Consider the following 7,020-nt stretch of genomic DNA (forward strand, 5'->3'; position numbering starts at 1 on the left):
CAGCAGGTGCAAGAGGAGGAGGAGTGGGGAATCAAACCCAGTTCTCCCAGATTAGAGTCCATGCACTTATCCACTACACCAAACTGGCAAAAGAAGAAGAAGAAAAAAAGAATAGGAGGAGATTGGATTTATACCACACGCCCTTCACTACCCAAGGAAGTCTCAGAGCGGCTTACAGACTCCTTTCCCTCCGCACAACAGACACCCTGGGAGGCAGGCGGGGCTGAGAGAGCTCTGACAGGAACTGCCCTTTTTCAAGGACAGCTCTTGTTAGAACTACGGCTTGCCCAAGGCCATCCAGCAGCTGCAAATAGAAGAGTGGGGAATCAAACCCGGTTCTCCCAGATTAGAGTCCATGCACTTAACCACGACACCAAACTGGCTCTGAAGAAGAGATTGGGTTTATACCACCCTTCACTACCTGAAGGAGTCTCAGAGCAGCTTACAGACACCTTTCCCTTCCCCTCCCCACAACAGACACCCCCTGTGAGGTAGGCGGGGCTGAGAGAGCTCTTGACAGAAACGGCTCTTTTTCAAGGACAGCTCTGACAGAACTATGCCTTGCCCAAGGTCATCCAGCAGGTGCAAGTGGAGGAGCGGGGAATCAAACCCTGTTTTCCCAGGTTAGAGTCCGCACACTTAACCACTGCACCAAACTGGCTCTGAAGAAGAGATTGGATTTATACCCCGCCCTTCACTACCTAAAGGTGTCTCCGGGGCGCCGCCCTTCACTACCTAAAGGTGTCTCAGGGCGGCTGACAGACTCCTTTCCCTTCCCCTCCCCACATCAGACTCACCCTGTGAGGGGGGGGCTGGGAGAGCTCTTGACAGAAATGGCTCTTTTTCAAGAACAGCTCTAGTCAGAACTACGGCTTGCCCAAGGTCATCCAGCAGGTGCAAGTGGAGGAGGAGTGGGGAATCAAACTCGGTTCTCCCAGGTTAGAGTCCGCATGCACTTCACCACTACGCCAAACTGGCTCTTTGCATATGGTATCCAGACTTCAGTTGGGGGTAAGTAGGGGTAACATCCTGCTGCCCCACGAGGTCTTTCGTCTTCTGGTGGAACTGGGGCTGGAGTGTTGAGTTTGGACGTGGGGAGGCAGGTTCCAATGCACAGTCGGTGCATTAATGGCGGGCGGGGGGGGGGGGTGTTATTTGTTTGGTGTTGTGGTTACAAGTTCCTATCTATACTTTGTGGCTAATAGCCGCTGATGGACCTCTGCTCCATATAAGAACATAAGAGAGAAGCCACAGTCCTTAGTGGCCAAAAATACCAGGTGCCATCAGGAGGTCCATCAGTGGGGCCTGGACACTAGGAGCCCTCCCACTGTTGCCCCCCCTCAAGCACCAAGAATACAGAGCATCCCTTGCCCCAGACCGAGGGTTCCTATCTCTACCTTTGGGCTCATAGCCGCTGATGGACCTCTGCTCCATATGCTTATCTTATTCCCTCTTGAAGCCGTCCATGCCTGTAGCCACTGCCACCTCCTGTTGGCCGTGAATTCCATGTGCTAATCACTCTGGGTGATTAACCATTCTTCTGACCTAGAATGATGAACTCATAGAGTTGGAAGGGGCCTCCAGGGTCATCTAGTCCAACCCCCTGCACAATGCAGGACATTCACAAATACCTCCCCATCACACCCCCAGTGACCGCTGTTCCATGCCCAGAAGAAGACAAAAAATCTCCAGGATCCCCGGACAAACTGGAGAAAATTGCTTCCTAGCTCCAAAGTGGCGATCGGCATTTCCCTGGGCGCGTAAGAAAGGGCCACGACGAGTACTAAGCACTGAGGCAGCCCTCCCTGCCCCTCCCTCTCATGATCTGCCCAAGTTCACAGAATCATCACATGATATGGTTCTGATGGTAGTATTTGCCCCATTGCGAGGGCTGCATATGTACTGATCGGATACACAAAGGTGTTCCCAGTGGGTCAAACCTGGGGAAGCCCAGACACCACCACATGTGGGGAAACGCAGTGTGCAGCTAGGCCCCCACTTGAAGGTGATTATGCACCTGGAAACTGGCTGCTGCGCTGTGGTCTCTGACCAGCCAGAAAGGCGAAGGGGGGGGGCTCCAAGTCCCACAGCAAAGAAGCTTGTCCAGTGGGAACTGAAAATGCTGTTCCCAGGGCAGTGACCTCTGTCCCATAAGCAGCGGCTTCCCCTCAGCTGATGAGCAGGCCACCAAACAGGACAAGCATGTGATGCACGGTTCCTGAAAAGGCTGAGCGCCACATCTCCTGATGTGGCCACCACCAATTAGAGTCACCTCTGAGGTCTGGGTGGGAGTTTAGGTGCAGAGCATGGAAAAGAGCACTTCCAGTCAGTGTTCCCACTAAGCTGAGTTAGTTTGAGCTAGCTTACAGTTTTTTAGCCTCTGGCTCACACATCTTTGTCTTAGCTCAGGAAGGATGGGGCTCCAGAGCAAACGGATTTACCCAGTGGCCCAGTCGCTGGCTCACAACTTTAATGCCCGTAGCTCACAAAGTAGAATTTTTGCTCACAGGACTCCACAGCTTAGAGGGAGCACTGGTTGCCAGCGTCTCCCATCCCGCTCACTCACAGCTTTAATGCCAGTAGCTCGCAAAGTTTGCTTGCAAGACCCCACAGCTTAGAGCATTGCTTCCAGTGTGCAGTTTTTAATTTATTTTATACCTTTGTGTATTTTATAGAACAAAGTTGGAGTCCAGTGGCACCTTTAAGGCCAACGAAGTTGGTGCACATCAAAGCTCATACCTTGAATAAAACTTTGTTGGTCTTAAAGGTGCCACACTGGGCCCGAAACTTTGTTCTGTTGCATCAGACCCACACAGCAACCCCACCTGATTCTATCTTTATGTATTTTATCTCTGTTGTAAGCTGCTTTGAACTCCGTATGGAAGAAAGGCAGCAAATAAACATTTTAAGTAAATAAAGCCTGTGGTGTCATGAACATAACTAGGAGCATTGATGGCACAGGGTCTTAGAACAGAGTACATATATCCAGATATGACTTACAACCTCCACTGGATAATGGGGGGCCCCCCAAAACCTTTTCTTGTGCACAGATAGCTCTCCAGCCTCAAACAGCTCCTTGCCCACAATACTACAATATCTAATTTGAACATGGACCCTGGTACTGGAGCTTGCAATAAACCCAGATGCCAACTTCGCTGCCACAGACACCCAGACAATGCAATCACTGGACCTAACAACATCAACTACTCCATCTCAGGCTTATTCATGTGCTCATCATCTAACACTATGTATGCCATTAAATGCCAACTATGCCCTTCGGTTCTCTTCCCTACACAGTGCAAACAGGTCAAACCCTACAGCAGAGGATAAATGGACACAAGTCTGACATCAAGAACCACAAGACTGAGAAACAACGTGTAGGAGGAGGACACTTCAGCCTCCCGGGAGACTCAGTGGGGGGCCTCAGAGTAGCTGTCTTACTGCAAAGGAACTTCAGGAACAGAACGGAAAGGGTAATTGCTCAGTTGCAAATGATCACAATACTCAAAACCATGGAATCCCCAGGACTTAACAGGGATATTGGTTTCTTATCTCACTACATAGCCTAACCTCATTCAGCTCTTACATCTGTATTCTCACCAACCCCCCAGAAGGGACACATGTCCTCTTATTTTATTTATTATTTGGAATAGCAGATTAGAATGGTAGATTGTAATGTCATGAATAGTGGAATGTAATGTGATTTGGAATGGAAGATGGGATTGTATTTCTCTGGTCTGGGGACGGGGGAGATGCCTCTACACACAGCCAAGCGCCCCACTTCAAAAAAGAAGATGCTGTCAGGTCGCCTCCGTGCCCGAGAGGAGATGGACGCTGCGTAACGGCAGGGTCTCCATTAGCTACTCTCAGCATTCCACAATTAATGCAGAGCCCTTCTCTGTTAAATGCACCACGCCTATTCAGCCTTGCTACCCCCCCTAGAGTAAGAGGAAAGGGTAGCTGGGTGGAGACCAGGGATGGTTGTGGGGCTTTCCTGAGCTCCCAGGACCTGAGGGAACAGGGCTTGCAAGTCCGTATACGTGCTACATGCTGAGTTTTCGGTCTTGCAGTTGTGTTCACAATGGGCCTTTAGGATTCCGAACCCTCTGCTGTAGCATCTGGCGTGAACCCAGAGATGCAAGGTGTTTTGAGGCTCACCAGGAGATTCAGTACCTTGCTTTCCCAGGGAAGAGGGCCATTAAACATGGGAAAGTGTCAGCAAGAGCAAAGACCTGTCTCTGAGAAGAGATTTCTATTTATTCTGACTGCCAGGAAGGGAAACATGGATAGCTATTGTTAAAACAAGAGCTGGGTATCGAGACCCGCGGGACTTGTGTCCTCTAACGACTGGGAGACTGTTGGGTGTTACAAGATAAAAACACTCAGTAAATATTGGGTTAAATGTCTGTTTTGTTGTTACAGGAAATCACATGCTTTTGTGTAAGCCAATGTTAGTTTAGGTCTGCCAGCCCGGGAAAATTCTTCCTGTTCCAGGAGTTTGATTGGAAGCAAAGTGTCAAAGTGTCTTTGCATTTTATGGCTCCTCTTCCCGTCTTTGTTCTGTTTCAACAAGAAGTGTGTAAGAGTAGCCATTGCAAGCTCTTCTAGTCTTGTACTTTGTAGAGTGAGGATGTAGCTGTTTAGCTGTGTTGTTATTTTCCTCCCAGTTACCTTTCCCTGTGCTAGAATGTAGTAAAACTTTTATATTTTAAACACACATGGACTCTGAGTCCGATTATTGCACTCTGGCATTGCTAAGCTGTTTTTCTCTGCTGAATCACAATTTTTATAAAAACTCCAACAGAGACTGAGGGAGAAGGCTCCCTAACCTCTGGATTGAGTAAGGAACACCCAGCAAGCTAGGGTGGGAAGGGTTGAAAGGTCTGAACAGCCTCTTAATGTTGTTCAAGTGCCAGTGATCAGATTCCCACCCACAGAGCATGTGAGGAGCGAGAATCAGCCTTTGCACACAGCATTCAAGGAAGGAGATGCTGCGTTCACATTTGTAAAGTCAAGGTTAGCTTAGAGAGATGATTACTCCTTTTATTTCCCTAGATCTGCTATAGCTACTTTTTAATGATGGTTATTTTCCCTCGTCTTGTGTTCCGGTTTGTTAAGCTGCAGTTAATAAAGTCTTTCCTGTTCCAAGAGAGTAGATTTGTGTTCCAGATACCTCCCCTCATGCCTAGCTCTTGATCACCTACACACAAAGAAAGAAGTGATAGTCAGGAAACTCTGCCCTTTGTACATGCTCCAAAACAGCCTTTAAGAACATAAGAGAAGCCAATGTTGGATCAAGCCAATGGCCCACCCAGTCAAACACTCTGTGTCACACAGTGGCCCAAAATACCAGGGGCCATCAGGAGGTCCAGCAGTGGGGCCAGGACACTAGAAGTCCTCCCACTGGTGCACCCCCAAAGCACTTGCCCCAGCCTGAGAGTTCCTACCTATACCTTGTGGCTAATAGCCACTGATGGACTTCTGCTCCAGATGTTTACCTAATTCCCTCTTGAAGCCGTCCATGCTTGTAGCTTCCACCACCTCCTGTGGCAGTGAATTCCAGAAGACAGAGCATCACTGCTCCAGACATAAGAAAATAAGAGAAGCCATGCTGGATCAGACCAATGGCCCATCCAGTCCAACACTCTGTCACACAGTGGCCAAAAACACCAGGTGCCATCAGGAGGTCCAGCAGTGGAGCCAGGACACTAGAAGCCCTCCCGCTGTTGCCCCCCCCCAAGCACCAAGAATACAGAGCATCACTGCCCTAGAAAGAGTGCTCCATCTATACCTTGTGGCTAATAGCCACTGATGGACCTCTGCTCCGTATGTAAGCTTTCTGTGCTTGTAGCAGCCACCACTTCCTGTGGCAGTGAATTCTATGTGTTAATCACTCTTTGGGTGATTTACGGCTTTACTGCTGTTCCGCAGACTGCTGGTAAATGCGGCACCAAAGAAAAACAGGCATTCACACGCACAGACTCACGGCGGCATCCACCTGAACCCAGCCCTCCCCAGTCGCACTGTGCCCCACACGCATCTCTCCTGCTCCTCTGTGCACGGCACAGCACCGCCACTCAACGGCTGCCTCCTGGATGCGGCCCTCCAGGGCTGCTTCTTAGAAAGGCCCATGGCAGAGGAGGAAAGACATCCTTTCAGAACAAAGTCCCCCAAATCATTTTCAAATGGATGTCAGATCCTGGGGCCGTGAGAAGGATTTTAATCAACACGTCCTGGATTTAAAACCCCCCCCAATAAACTTTCCACTTCAGCCCTAGCAGATGGCTTCCCTCTCGCGGTCTCCATGTCCCCGTGTCCCTGCCCCCATTACTGGCAAGCTGCATCCAAGCCGTGACCTCTCCAGTTATTTCTGACTAGTTGTTTTATCTTTGGGTATAATGATGCTGGGGGAGGGGTGTCACACACGTACGTACATGATGTTTGGCCAAAGCTGCAGCACACCCCAGAGCCCAGCACACTCGCGCCCCCCCCCCATGAATGCCCAGCCGAAAGCCCAAGCAGGCAGCGGCCTGTACCAACCTCCGGGTGAGCGGGAGCTCCCGCTCAGCCGCTGGCATCAACATCCAGGAGGAGATGAAGAACATGACGCAGGGCCCTGCCGATGGGGCCCACCAGATTCCGTCTGCCCCGGGATGATTCTACCGAGCAGCAAATCCTCCTTGCAGCTCCCGCTGGACTCATCTGTCATCTGTGCCGCCCAAGTTCTCACACCCACCCCACAGCTCAGAAGAAAGAGAGGCAAGCCTGCTTTGCTGAGCAGCACCTGCGCACGGGACTGAGGTGAGAGGAGGGGACTGGGGCACCTCGGCCCTCTGGCAAACTCACCTGCGCAAGAGGAGCGCTGGCCTCCCTCCCCAGTTTTCCTACTCAGATCGCCCTTTTCCTCAGCCCCCTGGGGAGGAGGAGGAAGGGTGACTTGACTTAACACTCCTGCCGCTAGAAAGAGAAAGGAAGGAGAGGCTGCATCACAAAGGGGGACCCGCGCTGGGAACACGCAGC

This window comes from Gekko japonicus, unplaced genomic scaffold (genome assembly GCF_001447785.1).
Source record: "Gekko japonicus isolate JY-2015 unplaced genomic scaffold, Gekko_japonicus_V1.1 scaffold275, whole genome shotgun sequence".
In the NCBI taxonomy this organism is placed as follows: Eukaryota; Metazoa; Chordata; class Lepidosauria; order Squamata; family Gekkonidae; genus Gekko; species Gekko japonicus.